This window comes from Archocentrus centrarchus, chromosome 19 (genome assembly GCF_007364275.1).
Source record: "Archocentrus centrarchus isolate MPI-CPG fArcCen1 chromosome 19, fArcCen1, whole genome shotgun sequence".
Lineage (NCBI taxonomy): Eukaryota > Metazoa > Chordata > Actinopteri > Cichliformes > Cichlidae > Archocentrus > Archocentrus centrarchus.
In genome coordinates this window covers 8,183,988-8,203,732 of record NC_044364.1, presented here as the reverse complement: position 1 = coordinate 8,203,732, position 19,745 = coordinate 8,183,988, and the positions used below count along the sequence as shown (strand labels likewise).

The 19,745-nt window shown below is 40.7% G+C and overlaps 1 long non-coding RNA gene across 2 annotated transcripts in view; it reads right to left on the bottom strand.

Moving 5' to 3' along the window:
- Positions 1–19,336: 19,336 nt before the first annotated feature.
- LOC115798757 (uncharacterized) overlaps positions 19,337–19,745 on the bottom strand; it is a 4,533-nt gene continuing 4,124 nt past the window's right edge. For both annotated transcript variants that reach the window (XR_004021500.1, XR_004021501.1), the window contains one exon: positions 19,337–19,745. This exon is cut by the window's right edge and continues 642 nt beyond it. This is a non-coding gene — a long non-coding RNA (uncharacterized LOC115798757).

Genomic DNA, 19,745 nt, shown 5'->3' with positions numbered 1-19,745 from the left:
TCAGTATACAGTACAGCACTGTTGAAAAGTTTAATGCACTTTATATGGTTAGGTTTTTATCTGTCACACAATACCAGGTAGGCATCTGAGTGGTGTCAAATTCATTCTGCAGCCCAAGATTAAAAAGGATTGAAAAAGATTATAAAAGGAGTACTGCACCAGATGGTTTTACAAGAAACCACAGAAGACTCTATTTGTGGTTGAATATTTAAAAAAAAAAAAATCCTTTTAATTTTTTCTGATCTCAGGGGAAAACAATGGATGAGATCAATGAAAGATGTGAAGGTGAAATCCTAAAGAAAATTCTGTGCTCTAATCCACTGGCAGGCTGTGTGAAGTTTACATGTTCTCCCTGCACCTACCCGAGTTCTCTCTGGGTACTTTCCTCACCACAACCCTGAACTAGAAAGTTGTAGAGAAAATGGTTGAATGGCTGAAGCAAGAAACACTATGCAGCATGGTGCATCTGTATTTACCGGGTTATTAAAATGGGATGCCATTTTTTTTTTGGTTTACAGGTTAAAACTTAATGTAAGATTCTAGCTTACAAAAAATGAACAGACTCTCACATTCATTCACATGAATCCTGATTAGTGTGACTGTATGAACATAATAGTTACATTTATGCAAGGCAGGCACATGGATGGATGGTACAACATTTTAAATGTTGCTGGGATGGCATTATCTCACTTTCTTAAAGAATAATCCAGTGCATCGTGTGCTAAGGGAGATATGACAGGAAGCAAAAAGGAATATTTAACTGCAAAATGCTAAATCCCCTGAGGGATTTAGCATTTTGCCCTTGTCAAGTTCGGTGTCAGGTTGTCCAAAATGCTTGGAACAGGTAGGCTATACCAAAGGTTATTTTTTTTTTAGTTCATGAAGAAAATGCATATGTATTCATGAGTCCACAAATAATATAATAATAATAATATATATTTTTAATCTATTTTCAAGGCTTTGCTGAGAACAGATACATTTGAAACAATACAGGACTGGGAAATTCAAGTTAATGTAAATGAAGTGGTTTATTTATTTATTTTTAAAAAATGGCTTATCAACTACTTGACAGATTGTTGCATAACTTGGTGCAGATTTTCATGCTTCCCTTATCATAAAAGGATTGGACAAATAATGCAAACCATGCATCAAGCAAAAACAGAATGTTCTTGAATAGGAAACTTAGCACTTAGCAGAATCAGAGTGCTACCTGCTGATACCTGCTGACTGACCTTTAATTTTTTGTATTGGACATGCAGATGCAGCAGTCAGCTTGTGTGGAAAACAAGGTAGCACTCCCAGCTAGATTAACAGGTACATTTAGAGGTGCTCATGTTAAACCTGTGCAGTCCAGCTTAGCTGAGAATCATCAGTTAATGGAAGAAGAGATGTGGGACCCTTTGTATGGAAGCCCTGATTTAAAATCAGAGATATTGGGAGAATAAGTGAGATGAAGGAGTGAGTTTTCCCCTAGCCAAGTGCAAGTGTTGGACTGAACCTACTATTTGGCGTTCATGTGGTCTTGAAGTCTCAGCTTGTCATGTAAGTAAAAAACAAGGCAGGCAGTGTGACAATTAGGCTAATGACAGTTGAGAATGGGCTCAGTGACTGGCTTGCAGTTTAATTGCTGTGAGATGGAGGAGGAGAAGCAGGATGACCGTGATGGGGATTTCAAGGTGGGGTTGTTGTAAAGATCCCATCCCAGTCAGGTGTGCCAAACAGAGCAGAACAGTTGGCAAGCATAGCAGAGTCTGGAACCACACAACTTGGCTCAGGCTTGATGTAACCTGCCACCACTTGAAACAACCACTGTGGGAAAATGCAGGGGAGAGGGAAGATGGAAGACAGCACGGAGGGATTGGAGGGTGTTTCGGGAGGGTTGGGAGTAAATGACTGAGGGATAAGAAACCGAGAGAAGACAGAAGTGGGAGGAATTAGAAGCAGCAGGGTAAGTGGTGATCAGAATTTGGAAAAGATGGTGGAAGAGGAAAAAAATAATGGATCCAAAAAGTAAGTGGGTAATAAACAGCCACAGGAGAACGAGGATGTAGAAGGAGGAAAATGAAAAATTACCAGATGAAATGAAATTCAGAGTTGAATATTTCTCTTGTACTATGGCAATCTGTTACCTTTTCAAACTGTGTTGTCATCAGGTCTACACTGTAAAAATGATAACTAGCAATTGTTGATCTCAGTAAAGTTTTCAATAAATAAATATTTGACACTGGCAACAAGCAAAAGCTTGTCAATCCAACAAACTTCACCCTGCGATTGCTCTAATATGTTTTTTTTCAGAGCTGTATAACAAAGATTTCTGAGTTACACAGGACACTGTAGAAGAAGAAGACGTTACAAGCACAAGTTTGCCTTGAGGAAGCCTTGCAGGTAACAGCATCATGCGTGTGCGCCTCCTTGTGATGGAGGTGTGTATGTGCATGCGCTTTGGATTTTTAACTGATTTTATTCACGGTAGTTAGTGTGAAACTGAAGTTTATGCACACACATGCGTGCTTTAATTTTCAGTGTGCATGCCCTTTTTGCCTTTGAAAAACAAATTTGAGGCATCGTTAATTTGTGCAACCGTGATGTTTCATTTAATCACTGAAAATGTTCTTGAATGGTTCAACACTGGCTGTTGGGGTGGAACAATTTTTCAACACCACAGTTAAGTTAATACTTCGATTGGTGGGCCTCAATATTTCTTTAGAGGGAAAGCATAAAAAAACAAAACAAACAGAGACTTGAATGCTAAAAACTGACCATATTTTAGTTAATTTTCTGAAGCAGTTGAAGCTCAGTAGTTCATCAATACTGTATAACACACACATATTTAATCAGCATTCCTTAAATACAGCCATAGCAGCATGAATAACTTGGATTCTTCCAGTCAAAGTGTTAGGTGCTTTCACTGTGTGGCGGTTAGTGGATTTGCCTCTTGTGTGTAAGGTCTGCAGTTCAAATCCTGGGTGTTATAGTTCTTACTGCTGACGCTACGGTGTTTAACATGCCACTGAAGCTAGAATTTTATGGTTAACCTCACAAGGAATAATGATATTTAAATCCAACTGGTCAGAACTTTTGTCTTAATCTTAGTAAAGTCAGTGACAACTGTTAAAAGCTGAGAAAAACTCAAAAATATATTGAATCAAGTTCAGTTGATAGTTTAAGTGTTCGGGTCTTTTCTGCTTTACAGTATACATTTCACTTCATCTACTGCTTTAGTTATGCAAGCATGTGTTCATTAACCAGTGATGGAGCCTCCAGTCTAAACTGTACTAAACTGTATTAGATAGCTCTATGTTGAAAAGGCTCTAATACACCCACTGTTTGCAATAATGTTTGCTACAAAGTTGATCTTAGTGGATACTAAACCACAATCAAGAGAGGAGCAAATTTTGGACTCCAAATGAATCTTAACGTTGCTCTGTGTTTACTGGATTTGTAGCAACAAGTAATCACTGTTGGCTGCTGTGGCCTCATTCTGGTGTCAAAGTGTAAGAATATTACCAGATTTTGAGAAAAGCAATGCCTCAGGCAGGGAGCTCTAATGTTTACTCATTAATGTATTTGCCAAAGCAAATTAGTGATATAAACACATTTTCTAGGAGGCAGATGATGATTGAGGATGCTCTCCTAAGCAGGTGACTGTGAGGACCACTTCTCATTCGTCCTTCCCTTGTTGATTGCGTGCGACCTGCAGTGGTGTGAGGCAGAAGCATGAGACTGTCGAGCGTGATGATCGACAGAATTGAATTAACTGTGATGCACTGACTGGAAACAGAAAGGAGATACTCTGTTGGGCATTTGTGATTAGATTGAAAACGTTGTCATCTCATTTAAGGCTGCTACAAATGCTCGTTCCCTGGTCACCTCTTATGAATGTCAAAACTTGGTCGGTAGCTCCCAAAGCCATTGACATATTTGTCTGAAAGGGAAACTGCTGAGAACTGAGCTAAGCAGCAGAAAACCACAGGTGGGAAGCTGGTGGGTGACTTTCAATACTGTGTTTTAAGTTTTAACTTTAATTTCTGTAATCTATACTGTAAGGAAATTAAGCTGCATGTGTAAAAAGGTGCACCCATTCCCTAAATTTACTCAAAATCAGATTTTGGTCCCAAATGATTTAAGGTAATGTTCTTTTTTTTTTTTAGGCTTGCTTGTCCAGTTTGAATATCTGGGACAATCTCACAAAATCACCTGCATGAAATGGAACAGATATAGTGTCATTGTGCCCTAATCTATGGGAAGAGATTGTGGGTTGTGGCGATTACTAAATATGCTGTCATATGTTCCATCACTGGTCTTTTACTTTTTAAACAGATGAGCAACCGCTGCAAATGGAAAGAAAACCAGGAAACATCATGTGGTTGTTTTTGAAAATCAAAAGCGGTGCAACAACATCAGAAATCTTCTGCATGATGAAGATTGATTTGGGATACTAAAACTGTTGTGACAGCATTTGAGCATCCTCACGAAACGCTGGTTTAGTGAGGTGAATAAGGCTGCAGTTTGTTGTTGCAGGTGGTGTAAGATCTAACAGTGCTTTCAATGCACATATGCCAGTTATCTGTTGCGTTTAGAGGCAGTCCCACCTACATTTTTTTTTTCTATAAGATACCATTGAACATTCAAAAACCCACTGAGCCTTGAATGACTCCTGTGTGCAAAACATTCACGGGCTGGCTGTGTGAGGTTCGTTCCACAACACAGCCAATTTTCTAGTGTCATCCTGGTGACAGCTATTTGCAGTGGTGATGCCTGTTTGTCCACTCATAGAGCTGATATGGCTCTGAGGCAGCTGTTCAAATTAACTGTGATGTGTGAGGACTTAATATGAGCACTGTACTGTGATTTTTATAGAGACAAATGAACACTGTTAGGTTTGTTGTGCCAAACATTGCTGGTGAAAGGATAACGCTGGTCTCCTTTTAATCGTTATTAATGCGAAACTGCAGCCAAATTTTTAAAATGAACTTTTTTTTTCCCAACTTTACTGGCAGAGAAAATAATCACTCTGAAGCTGGATGGGAATTGGATTCTGCTTAATTAAATCATACTGAACACATCAGAAGAAAAACTCATCAAAAAGCAGCAAATATATAGCTGCCTGAGAAGTGACGATTTGGGTTGAACTGAGCGTACTAAACCAGGTGGAAGGCAGCTTGAGTTTACATTAATATCCTCTGAAGAGTGCTTCTTTGAATAGTGCATAGAGCTGCAAATGCTTGTTTAGTGGCTGTAGTTTCACTTCCCTTCTCCAACCTGTTCCTTCCTCCTCCACTTCCCTTTCTCCAGAGAATCATGTTTGTGCATACCTGAGCTTGCGCAATGGCTCCCGGCAGGAGACTTTGGAGAGAAAATCTTGGCAGCAGCTTCTGTCTCCAAAAACTTTTGTGGTCCAGTACTTGAATTATTTAAAAGGGAAGTTGAGGCTCTGGATTAAAACTTTTTTTTTCTGTCAGCGCTGGTATTGGAGGAGAAGGAGGCAGAAGCAGAGGAAGAAGAGGTTGTCAAGGGTGTGTGCGATGGGTTATTTTCTCTCAGCCATGCTGCAAGCTCAGTATCTGCACCAAGAGCTTAGCATTAGAAATAAGGTTGAAGATGTTAAAACGATTTAACATTTTAGCCTGACTGCTGTTAACACTGCTGTCCTCTCCTCTTCTTATCCTGAAAATGTACTGTTCGTGCAGATCTGCCATAATGAGCCACCTATACGCACAGAGGTAGAGCTGCAACGATAGAGGCACAGAGGGTGTGCGTTTTTGTGTCTGTTAATGTGTGTTTCAAAATGATAAAAGATCCTGGCAGGACAGGGTGGAGCGAGAGAAAGAGAAAATGGGTGAAGAGGAGAGAAGCTAGAGGATGGCATTTTATACTAAAACAGAGAGCAAGCATGGTGGCAGCTTGAATTCAGGACCTCCAACTGTCAACTCAGCCACCAATCACAGACCTATTCTCTCCCATGTGCGCAATGCACTGCCCAACATCTCATTTCACATCTACTACATTGCAGCTGCCTTCCTCAGCCAGCCAAATGGACCAACCATCCAGCCCTTTGTTCCTGGACTAAACTGTAATGTTCACGAGCCAAGTCTGTGTGTTCCCAGTGGTGTGTGGAGGACTCCTCGTGCTAGAATCTATTGCCATTATGCAGACGCTACCATCGGCATCATAAAGTTGAGGCCAAAACTGATGGCACTGATATAGTGAGAATAGTCTAAGTAAGGTTTCTTTGATAGCATGTAGTGGACTTTCGTTTGTTTCCATGAGAGAAAACAATGGGCCATTTTTAGTGCTGCTGTTAATGACTGCAGCAGAGAAGCTGTGGCTGTTTATGGCGCTGTGTTCACAATCAAAGGAGCATGTGTCCACGACCTGTAGCCTTGGCTGACCCACTTCAGCTCTGTGCTGCACGTTCACTTTCCTAATTGCCCACCTGTGGGCATGCTAATTGGCTTAGTACACTGATTTTAATCAGGGAGAGTACCACAATTAAGACCCCAAGACTGCCTCCATAAAGCAAAGGCATGGCAAGAAAGACAAAGCGAGAAAGGACTTTGAAAGGTGTTTGAAATGGCTGTTTAGTAAATGAAAACAAAGTACTTGTGGCATTTTGAGCCACCTCGCATGCAAGTGAGTACTTAATGATGCACATTAAAGCAGAGATTTATTAAGGAATCTGTAGAAGGCTATTAGCTACGCCTTTGATTTATTCATCGGGGGACTGAAGCAGCACAATAAAAATGGAAATAACTTCTGGCCTTTGTAGACTATCGCTCAGGGGAACACCCAACCAGAATAAGAATTTGGATTCAGAGAGTGTCAATATCTTGCAGCGAGATGAGCTCATGACGGCTAGTTAGAGGTTTTAGTCCGTGATGACATAATCACTGATGGTACGGGACTGCAATAAATTGACTCTGCTCCAATCCACTGCACACAGAAGGTCCCGATGCAAATTGAATTATGTATAGATTTATTCATAATGATAATTTTTCACTTTCTTCCTGCCTAGTGAGCCGAGCACAAGAGAATCACTGATTTTTTTTTTTTTATAAGTATAAACTCAAGGTATGGCAATCAGTCTCATTAGAGGCAAATGCCCAGTCTCTCTGACCATTCAGCCACTTCTCAGTCATCTGATTCCACTTTCTAACACTTTCTATAAAACCCTGGAATAATGACTCAGTTTCTGTCATGACACCTTTTCCTCATCTGTACTGCTATGGTTATAATGTAAAGTACGACAAATCTCCACACCGTGTAATTAAAGTGATTATTTTTAAATACCTTAAAGAGTCATCAGTAGTTGTACAAAATTAATGATTTTCAATAAATCTTTGAGCATCAGGGGCTTTATGATCTTGTTCCTTTATTTATTTATATGCTGATAAAACCAAATAATTGTAACAATAATTTATTAATTGTTGAGATCCCACTAACTACAGTAGATTATACTTGAATCTCCTAGCATGTTTGCGCTGTGTGATTACACATCACAGCTGCTACCTTCTTATTTACCAGTGAACTTGTTCAGAAGTTATATTTTTGTGTATTAATGAAATCTTTTTGTTTTGCATTCGTAGTCTGTGTGATTAATTTGACCTCGGTTGCTGATTAATTCCGCAGAATTTCTTTCAACCAAGTCTCACACAGGATTAATTCTCAGCATGTCTTATACATCTTGTGAAACTGATGAAAATGATTAAAACTGGATGGACTTTTCTTTTTCTTTTCTTTTCACCTCTAAGACCAGCACAGCACCCACCTAATCCTAACAACAATGATGTTGAATTGGACTAGCTCCATGCTTCGTGCCACTTTGAATCATTTAAGATGCCATGGCTTCCTATTCAGAACCTTATCCCCAGCATCATCACAAAAGTTATCCTTTCCAGCATCACCAATTGACTCCTTATAGAGCAATACATCACTGTGACAGGTCTCATCACTGAGCAAAGCAGAACAAGTGCTTCCTTTATTTTCACCCAACAAGATAACTCCCTGCTTTTGGGCTTCATGTTCCAACACTTCATAGAAGTTTTTTGAAATACATATTTCTGCCCAACAGCCAGAACTCTGGTATAATGCTCTATACTCTTTCTAATCTTATTGCTGTATGCTAGGAAGTGGAAATTCAAACTTTCACACAGACTACCACTTTTCTTTATGTTCAGATTGAATATTTGACATACATTAAGCTGTTTTTAGCAACAAAATGAAACTGCACCCTCTGTCAGTTCAAAGGTTTTACATATCAGGACATGATGAAAATCACATTTTCTTTAGCAGGTCTTGAAATGGAGTAAATAGAACCTCAAATGAAAAATGAAACATGACATGTTGCATGTTGTTATTATTTAACAAAAACGAAGCCAAAATTCAGGATCTGTGTGTGGAAAGCCAAACACGCCCGTACTGCTTCCATAAGAATTCCGAGGGTAGGCAGGAGCCAGGTGCTGCTAATCAAATGCACTTGATTAACTGATCATCAGCAAGTGTGAGCACCTCCAGTTTGCTGATCTGAAGCATTCAGCTGTGTGCTGACACAATGTCACAGAGGACATGACAAGCAGTGATCCTAGAGAAGTGATTGCTGTTTCCCATCAATCTGGGATGAGTTATAAAGCCTTTTTCCAAACAATTTGAAGCCCATCATTCTACAGCGAGGAAGATTATTCAGAAGTGGAAAACATTCATGATGGTCACCAGTCTTCCCAGGAGTGGACATTCCAGCAAATTCACCCCAAGGTCAGAGCGTGCAGTTCAGACTCAGACTCTGCAGACCTCAGTCAGCAGGTTAAATGTACAATTAGACAAACACTGAATAAGTATGGCATATTTGGAAGGTTTACCAGAAGAAAGCCTCTTTGTCTAAAAAGAACATGGCAGCACAGCTTAGGTTTGCAAAGTTGTATTTGAACAAACCACAAGACTTCTGGAACAATGTACTTTGGACCGATGAGCCCAAAGAGATGTTTGACCATAATGCACACCACCACACTGCATATGAGCACAAACACTTCATATCAATAATCAATCACAGTGGTTGAGGGATGTTGATTTGAACTTGTTTTAGATGACTTGCAGTCACTGAGTCAGTCATGAACCCTTCTGTATATCAAAGTATTCTAGAGTCAAATGTGTGGCCATCAGACAGCTAAAACCTGGCTCGAACTTGGTCATAGAACAGGACGATGATCCCAAACACAGCAACAAATCTACAGAATGACTGAAAAAGAAATGAATAAAGGTGCTGCAATGGCCCAGTCAAAGTCCAGAGCTGAACGCGACTGAAACGCTGTGGTAGGACCTTACAAGAGTGCAAACCTCAATGAACTGAGGCAACATTGTAAAGAAGAGAGGGCCAAAATTCCCCCACAAAGATATTAGAGACAAAGTCATACAGAAAAGGATTACTTTAAGTTATTGCTGCTAAAGGTGGTTTTATAAGCTACTGAATTATGGGGTGTACTTAGTTTTTTCCACACACTGCTTCTAGATTTTGGCTCAGTTTTTATATAATAAATAATAACCTGTTGCAATGTGTGTTTTTGATTATCTCTGGTTGTATTTACCTAATTTTAAGACCTGGAAAGGACTAGATGATGTCTTATTCTGTCCTGACATGTAAAATCTTAGTGACAGAGGATACACTTTCATTTAACCATTTATGAAGCTCCCAAGAACAGCCTTTCAAATCTTTCCACGACAAATTGCATATTGGACAGTGCACATGTTACATATCTATGCATCTATCCCAGAGGACAGTACATTCCCTGGGGTGTTTCTCTACACTCTGTTACCCACAGTGCATTTCTCCTGAGTCTGTTGCTTCTAGTTTTACCACATACTCATATGTTCTTTTACACATGTACAAACAAATATAAAGTCTGTCCACCTTACATAGACACATGCATATTTCCATTTTCCCTTTGCCTCTGTGGAATTCTAAATAATAATTCTGTGTATATTACTGCCAGAAATGCCAATTCACACTGGAGTGAGCACAGCACGTCCTACGGGAGTGCTGCCTCAGATGTACATCAAAGCCATAACAAAGAAATTGGCATCCAGGCAGGCTGCTGTGCTTCTCTATGATTGTCTGTTACGTACAGTAATGTGGAACCAGATGCTCCCATGTGAGCATCCCACAGGGTATAAACCTAATTCTGCAATAATCACATGAATACTATGCTATCAAGCATCTCATTTTTCTGGAGGATCGAGCTACAAGCTACATGGCGTACTTTGATCAGGATCATATACAGTACTGTAGCCCCAGGGTACAAGGCTGACATGACATCTCTATGATTATTTATGAAGCTGAACACTTTGTATACCTGCATGAAAATATTTGCTCAAAAGAGGAAGAAAATAATACTTTGTACAATCTTTAATTGAGAAAATAATACATTCTCAAATATATTTTGTTTCTATATTACATAAGTGCAATCAGTGCACTTCAGCAGACAAGGACGTTTACAGCTAAAACAGTCACAAAGCACAAATATGCAAAAACATGAGTGGGCGCACAAAAACACCACACAAGAACTAATAAAAGTCCATCAGATTTTGGGCAAATTGCAATATCTAAAACAACAATGGACCTGCGAGAGGCGATGTGAGCATATTTACACAGAACTGCACACACTGCAGTATCTCTAAGCCACTGTTGATGCAGATAAAATTTGATCAGCATTGCATTGTGAGTGGATGTTTACTTATGCATATGGAAAATCCAAACGGCTCTCCAAAGCCACCAATAGGTCCTGGAACAGGAATCCAGCCAGCTGCTCTTGGCTACAAATTAATGTATGTGTTTGCACAAGTGTGTGAAGTGCGTAAATGCGTTAAAAAGCCATATCTATCTCTCAAACACCTGTGATCCATTCTCCAATACCCTCCAATTCCTTTATGCACAAAAAAGGGAGCCCGAAATAAATGAAAAGAATTCATTACAGTGCAAACTATGACTATCAGACATGAACACCTATGAGGAACTAGAGGAATGATTCCATAGTGTCACAACGCTCTTATTGATTTGTGAAGATATATTAAGTATAGTCTGATCAGTTAGATCAGATCCAGTTGAGTTTTAGACTATAACGGAGAGGTTATAATTAGACATTATTTACCTAAAATGCATAAATACACAATTATGGAAGGATTGAGAGCAGGACTGTGAAGCCAGAATATTAACTGCAAGGGCCCAAAAACACACCTGTAGAGCCAGTGTAAATTTCATCAGTAAGAAAAAAAAATAACACACAGAAAAATGATCTTTCTTGCTCTTAATAAATGTATAATAAATGTAATAAATGACCGATTAAACCCATAAGCTCTTCTTTAAATTTTTTTGTTTTTTATTAATATTACACATTTAGCAGTTTTCACCATGAAAAATATCCCCTTCATGTTTTAAAATGGTTCACATTTACATCATTACTTTAGTATGAACTATAACAGGATCACCTAAACCTGTTGCAATTATTGCAATTGTGTGCAGTGAACTTGATCTCATTGCTGATCTCATTGATGGTTGCTTCAAAGATGTGTGACCGCTCATAGCCAGTTGCCATCTTCAAAGTGACCTAATTTTGTCAATATGGCAGTAAAAAGGCAATAAGACAGAGTCAGTCTTCTATCAGTCTGCTATCAGCTGGCAATTAAATGGGGTCAAGTTGGCAATCGCATGCAATTTGTTTGAGTTTGAGTTTATTTGAGTTTAATTGTCTTAGAATATATGAATTAAAATAACTTCCACACTTAAATCAAGGCAAAGCAAATCTGTTGTTGTCTACATACACAGAAATTCACATTAACTGCTTATTGAGTCCAGTCCCCTACTGTAAAGTGACAAGTTGCGCTGATTGTTGCAGACTGAATCAGACTGATCGCAATGTATTGGCGACCTGTCTGCATTTATAAATTAGATGCCATTATTTGCAAACCTTTGTCTGTCTGGGAGTGATCGTAATCAGTCCAAGCTGGACTGTGACTGTTTGCAGACAGGTTGTTTCCTACCAAGGACTGGCCGATCTCCTCAACTAACTGCAATTGGTTGCCAAATGGGAGAAATTACTATGCAATTACAGGTCAGCCACCTATTTTCCCTAGTAGCAAGGAGGCCGCTATCCTATTTTTACGTTACTGTGACTGAGCATTAAGATTTGTTCTCTGTGGAAAATGAATGCAAAAATCTAAAGATATTTTTTGTTGAAATATTTCAGTCAGGGCCAAAATAATGTACAGACTAAGTGACTGATCAGTATTCCTATCCCTAGTGTGGTTTGAAAAACATGTTTAGATATCTCTCTCCAGTTTGGAATCTAGGATTCATTGTCTTTGTAATGAGCACCATCAGCATAATCATATAATCCTGATCAAATACTCACTTATCCTCCTGCATGACATGCAGCAAAGGGACTGGGACAGAACAGAAACGGCTGTTGCAGTGAATACAAAACTTCTGGGTTCAATGAGGGGGCGGTGGGCTCTTTTCTTATTTTTTATCCTTCACATCTGAACTGCTTTCATCAGCAGCAAAGTTTTCACTTTCAACCCTCCATCTATTCCTTCTCCCGATCATCATCTGTCATTTCACCGTCAGTCATCATTGTGTTATCAAGCGATGGTTGCGTGCAGATAGACTCAAAGTCACCTTTATCACTCCAGATCAAAGTTGCAGTCAGTGACTGAAGACCACTGACTGATGTTTGTGGCCCTAAGAGTTTAAACTCTTTCATTGTATGGAAGAAGTGGCTGATAGCAAGCACACATTGCCTCCTCTGAGATTGCGCTGCATTTCATCATGCATGAGCTTTGTTGGTATCAGTTAAACTGCAGTAGACTTGCACATATATTTTAAAAGTTGAGATGACAATTGCTGACTGACTGGTTGTGGGTGTTTTTTTGATCCCTAAGCTGTCAATAACATGGTAGCAGGTCTCTGACTTGCAATGATTGCCTAGGGCAGGAGACATCCCCGCACTCCATCGGTTGAGGACAACTGCAACCCCATGTAAACTGTTACACCGTTCTGCTGCCAAACGAGAGACACAATTGAGATTTCTCCACATCTTCTCTCACAAAGCATTTCTTTATGTTTTTGACACTGTAAATTCAGGCATAAAACCCCTAATCCTTTTCTACCTATATCCTTTCCCCAATGGAGGAGACATACTGTAGATACAAGAGGGATTTAAATGCCGGCATTGTACAATATTGGCTCCAACATCTGAATGTGCTTACTATCGAAGTGCACTGAACACCATAAAAAGGATTTAATATGTATGAGACTGGAGTGGTATACTTAGGGAGAAAACTGCTTTTATTCTGTCTCAGAATGAAAAAAAACCCCCAGCAGGTTTATCACCCATTACCCATAAAGTTTAAACACAACAGTATTTAATGTGGTGCAGTTTTTACACTCATTATGATGGATTTGCTTGTAATATCGAGGCAATCCCCTCAAAATGTTCTTTCACAAGTAAATAAAATCCTACCCATTTCAATGTAATAGGTGAAGTTTAAAGCATCCAGTGGTTAAAGTAGCATTACGGGCCACAACCCACAAACTGGGAGAGCAGTTCCAGCAGATTCCAGACACAACATCTGTGGTCTCTGTCCAGAAGAGTGCAGTAATACAACAGAATGAATACTGTGCAGAACCCTCACCCTCCCTGGCCTAAATATGTGTATGCAAATAAAATCAAGGCCGTGCCTTATACTGAGTGCACAAAATGCTATTCCATGCACATGACCTACAATTCCTTCCTGAATTTTGATTAATGTTTTCCCACATCTTGGTTGATTTGTAGCCACAAGATGCATGTGCTCTGCTGTAACTAGTTGATTATGCAGCCTTGATCATTGATTGGAATTGCTCCCACTCACGGGCATCTGATTATGCTGGGAGCAATCTTGGAAAGACACATAAATGACGTAAAAGTGTTTGGGAGTTTTACCACAGGAAAAAATGAAATAAATTTCCTGAATTTTGATTTCTCTGGATAACATGAAGAAACATCCACCTTCTCTCATCCAGAGTAGTTACACTGAGGATGCTATGAAAAGCATGTATACATCCAAAATAATATATACACTCTGAAGAGCAGGATAGGACATAATTGCAACAAGAATGGCTATTTAATACAGTGCTCAAGAAAATTACAGGAGCATGGGAGCATCACAGTGTAACACAAAGTCAGTTAAACATCATTCAATCTGTCCAGTTAGGAAGCACAAGCTACTTCACCTTCTTTGGTGCAAATGACGGTGACAAAAGTGCACTGGAGAGGCAACAACAAGACAACCCCCCCAAAATGGGATGGTTTGCAGGTGGTGGCCACAGGCCATTGTTCTCTCCTGATCCCTCCTGACTGATTTTTCTCTAGTTTTGATTCCCTTGATTTCCTTCTCACTGTTGGTAGCATGAAAAGATACCTGCAGCCCATTCTGGTTACTCAAGTAGTCAAGCCCAGGACATCACGGAGCTCCTGGACAGTCTGAGGTGCAACCTGGTGGTGGCATCGGATTGAATGAACATAATGTCCCAGAGGTGTTCTACTGGATTTAGGTCAGGTGAGTGGGGGGCCAGTCAATGTATCAATTCCTTCATCCTCCAGGAACTGCCTGCATACTCTCACCACATGAGGCCGTGCATCAGGAGGAACCCAGGACCCACTGCACCAGCGTAGGGTCTGACAATTGGTCCAAGGATTAAATCCCGATACCTAATGGTAGTCATGGTGCCGCTGTCTAACATGTCGAGGTCTGTGTGTCTCTCCATGGATATGTCTCCCCAGAACATCATGGACCCACAAACAAACTGGTCGTGCTGAACAATGTCACAGGCAGCATAATGTTCTCCACAGCTTCTCCAGACCTTTTCACATCTCTCACATGTGCTCAGCGTGAACCTGTTGCTATCTGTGAAAAGCACAGGGCACCAATGGTTTACCAGCTAGTTCTGGTATTCTATGGGAAATCCCAGTTGGGCTCTATGGTGCCAGGCAGTGAGCACGGGGCCCACTAGAGGACATTGGGCCCTCGGGCCGCCCTCATGAAGTCAGTTTCTGATTGTTTGGCCAGAGACATTCACACCAGTGGCCTGCTAGAGGTCATTTTGTACAGCTCTGGCAGTGCCCATCCTGTTACTCCTTGCACAAAGGCGCAAATAAGGACCTTCTACGGCCCTGCCTAGCTCTCCTAGAGTAACTGCATGTCTCCTGGAATCTCCTCCATGCTCTTGAGGCTATGCTGGGAGACACAGCAAAATGCAAACTTTCTGATAATGGCATGTATTGATGTGCCATCCTGGAGGAGTTGGACTACCTGTGCAACCTCTGAAGGGTCCCTGTATCACCTCATGCTACCAGCAGTCACACTGACCCTGGCCAAATGCAAAAATAGTGAAAAAACAGTCAGAAAAGATGAAGAGGGAAAAATGTCAATGGCCTCCACATGTAAAATCATTCCTGTTTTGGTGGTTTTCTCATTGTTGTCCCGCTAGTGCATCTGCTGTTAATTTCATTAACAGTAAATAGCTGAAACTGAATAGAATAGAATAGAAAAGAATCTTTATTGTCATTTTACATTCAAGTTGTAGTCCTCCTGAAGTCTACTACCATCTCCTTTGTCTTAGTGGTGTTCAGGATCAAATTTTTCTCATTGCACCACCCTGCTGCACCTCAGCTGAGCTGAAGTCCACAAAGAGCAGCCAAGCATAGTTCCCCCCCCTGCTCCAGGTGAGAAAGAGCAGTGGAGGGCTGTGGCAGTGACGTCCTCTGTGGACCAGTTTGCTCTGTAGGCAAACTGGTGGGGGTCTAGTCCGGGGGGGAACTAAGAGATGATGTTAGCCTGGACAAGCTTTTTAAAGCACTTCATAATAATTGGTATAAGTGCTACTGGCCTGCAGTCAATTAATCCTTTGATGGTGTTCTTCTTGGGGATGGGGACGATAATGGAGGACTTCAGGCAGGGAGGGACAGCAGCCTGACTCAGGGACTGGTTAAAAATGCTGCTAAAAATACCAGCCAGCTGAGTTGCACAGACCTTCAGTAGCTGTCCAGAGACACCATCAGGCCCCACAGCTTTCCTGGGGTTCACAGTTTCCAGCATACGTCTCACTTCTTGCTCCTCCAGCCTGAGGACATTGCTGCTGCCTTCTGATGGGTGTTGGATGGCTGTCTCTGGTTGTTGTACCTCAAAGCGTGTAAAGAAGCTGTTCAGCTTCTCTGCCACATTGATGTTATTGTTGTCAACTAACAGGTTGGGTATGTAGTTTATTATATGCTAAACCCCCTGCCACACCTGCCTGAAGTCATGGCTCAGGAAACAGTCCTCAGTCCTCCTCTTATACGCAGCCTTGGCCTCCCTGATACCCCTCTTCAGGTTGGCTCTGGCTGCACTGTAAAGCGCCCCATCACCAGCTCTGAAGGTGATGTTCCTCTCTCTGAGTAAGATTGACACCTTTCCATTCATCCATGGCTTTCTATTTGGATAAACCCGGAAATTCCTCTCCACTGTTACAGTATTGGTGTAGAACTTGATGTAGTCTAGAACAGCTGATTTGTACTGCTCCAGGTCCTAGTGCTTGAAGATGTCCCAGTCAGCTGTCTCAAAGCAGTCCTGCAGCTGTTGAGAGGCACCTTCGGGCCAGGTCTGAACAGTCTTAGATGTAGAAAGAGCAGTTTTGCTGAGGTGTATGCTGTGGGCAGATCAATATCCCAGAAATTTAATTGACTTGATGCTAAACTCTGAATCCTTTATTCCTTTATTTATTTATTTTTTTAGCAGTGCAGATCGCAGCATTTAGGTTTATGATTTTGCATGGGCATACTAACATAAAACCCAAGAGCACACCATTAATCGAATTCACTCCTAATCCTGACGAGATGATCAAGTTGTCCTGACACAGTGTGGACCTTTGAGAAAATGGAGTGCCAGAGGGTCAAAAGGTATCTCTAGAGGGACAAGACTGATGGTACTTGAAGCTTTCCAGCTTCTGTTTGTAATCTGCTTCTAGTCTGTTGACGAGTCACATTTGAGCAGGCTTTGGTTGCATGCAGGTAAACAGCTGGCAGAGGTAAAAGGGACCGCATTTACCAAAAGCACTGGCTATTGAACTCTTGAACTGGATATCCATAATTCTGCTTAAGCCTTGTAAGTGTAGCTGTGTTTAAACTTAATTTTACCAGTGCTGTGCTCAGAAGTCAGGATGATCATGTGTGACTAGTGTGGATTCCATTTTTAGTATTTTATGACAAAGATGGACTTGATTACATTCATTTTGTTACTCAGAGGTTAGCGTGAGCTCATAGTAAGTGAAAATACCTCTGCTGAAGAAGAGGTACCTACTGTATTTTCCCTCCAGTCTTTGCTGGAATGATTCAACTATTTCTGCTGTAGGTGTCAGAGCCAACCCGCTGGTGTCAGGTGGGTTATATTTCACAGGTTAACCTGCTAACCCGCCAACAACCCTCTCAGGATTTGCTGTCACATTCAATTACCTCACCTGAGTGGCTGTGTTTGTATGTGAAAGCAAGAAAGTGAAGAAAAGCCAAGGTGCAGAGACGGGATACGGTGGTGAAAGGAAGAAGATTGATGGGTGTTTGTATGCTTGCGTGTCTGTTTGTTTCTCTGTTTGCTTTCTGTGGGTATGAGTGTGTGTCGCCTATGTGTGCACTAATTCTTGCGCACCCGTGCCTGCACGAAGCACACCCCAGCCGTTTGCAAAAACGCTGTCAGAAAGTTAATGTAGATTTCCTCCGGTGGCTTTGAAGTCACTCGTGTCATCCTCATCACATCACAATTCATCATCATTCAGCCGCGTGCTCGACCTGCACCAGTTCATGAAAACCACCTTTCTCATGTCACATCTATCCTATCAAAGAGTGGAAAACTGATCAGGAGCACCTTTGATAGTGTGTGACAGTGAATGATATCCACTTGTTAGCATAATCATGAGCTTGGTGTCAAGGAATAATTTTGAACATTTACAGAATCTCTTTGATGTAAGTTAAAATTTGGAAGGTTCATCAAAAGCTGTAATGAAATGTTCAGCAGTATCCAAGTTACACAAGGGCCAAGGTCTTGATTAAAGAATCACTAGACTAGTTTTTGAAATTATACAAACATATTAAGCTGTAATCAGAAGAATATTGCTTCTAAATGCAACACATCTCCAAATTACACACTCAGTAATCTATTCGACTCGATCAGATCTTTGCTTGAACAGCTACAATTAATAGTAAACCGCGTGTGTGTGGATTCTCTGGTGCGTTCAAAATTGTGCAAGCATCAGTCACATTAAGTATATGAGATACAAGGGAAGTTAAAACATTGGTACATTTTTAAAACTGCTACCTGTTACCAACCACTTAGAAAAGTTTGCACATCTGCATGTTAATGAAAATATTTCATCAGCCATAAAATCACAGAGACACAGGTTAGGAGCTTCAGGTAATATTCACTTAAAAAAGATCAGAAGGAGGAAATATGAGACTTCGCATGCAATGCAAAAACATTTGTTTCATGGTATTGAGCTTCCAATGTTAATAACACTTGTGTGGGCCCTGTACACCCACTCAAGTGTTTTCAGTTATTCAGACTAATAAGACTTGTGTATCGGATGAAAGTGCACAATCATATCCTTGAAATTATTGGATGTCAAACTTGTTCTGTTCTGACTGGTAATATGCAAACTAACAAATGGTTCGGGAAGATGTCGGTCATGCACAGTCAAGCACAGTGGGCTCAGTCAGGAGAAGCTGTCTATTAGACATATTCACTAAGGAGGTTGAAGAACAACAACAACAACAAAAAATATATCTCCATCCTGCGTACAGTCAGTGTTCCAACTGGCACAGTGAGCCACATGGTGGTTTCTATTCCTAGGATTTTTTTGGCACACTAAACAGCACATGCCAATTGCATTTCCACTATGTGCAGCTGTTTTAGTATCATCCATATTCATCTTCTGCCACCTCATATTCTGCTGGCATCTCTGCTCTTGCTACTATACCAGAAGCTGTATGCCAGCATACTGTAGCCCAGTTAACCTATTAGCCTGATGCTAACTGGGCTACAGTATGCCAGCATACTGTAGCCCAGTTAGCATCAGGCTAATAGGTTAACTGTTCCTTATTCGGGACCACAGTGGCCATGTTTTCTACAACCAGTGCAAGAGAGAAAGATGCCAGTAAAATAAAATCTGCGAGTTGTCCCTCAGCTCACGGCAAATCATTTAAAAAAAAGAACACAATAGAAATATGGCATTTTTTTTTGAATGCACTCATTTCAGAATCAAAATTTTAAATAAAATGCTACATTAATCCCAGGGAGGAAACTGTGGTGCGTCAAAATAAATACTCCATCCATCCATCCATCCATCCATCCAGACACAGGGAGAACATGCAATCTACACACAGAAAGTTAAAGCAATATTATGTACAATATGTACAAGATAACTGCAGTGAATATTACCCAGGTGTCATAGGGAGGAATTGTAGAGTTTGTTGGCCACATGTAGGAATGATTTCCTGTAGTGATCTGTGGTACATTGTGGTGGAGTCTTTTGCTGAATGTGCTGCTGTAACTGTGAAGCACATTACAGAGACTCAGGGAGTCAAGCTGAACACCCACAATGCTTTTGGCCTTTTGGATTCATTTTTTTTTCAAGTCTCTTGGTGTCTGCTAGCTTCAGTCTACTCCTCCAGCACACCACAGCGTAGAAGATG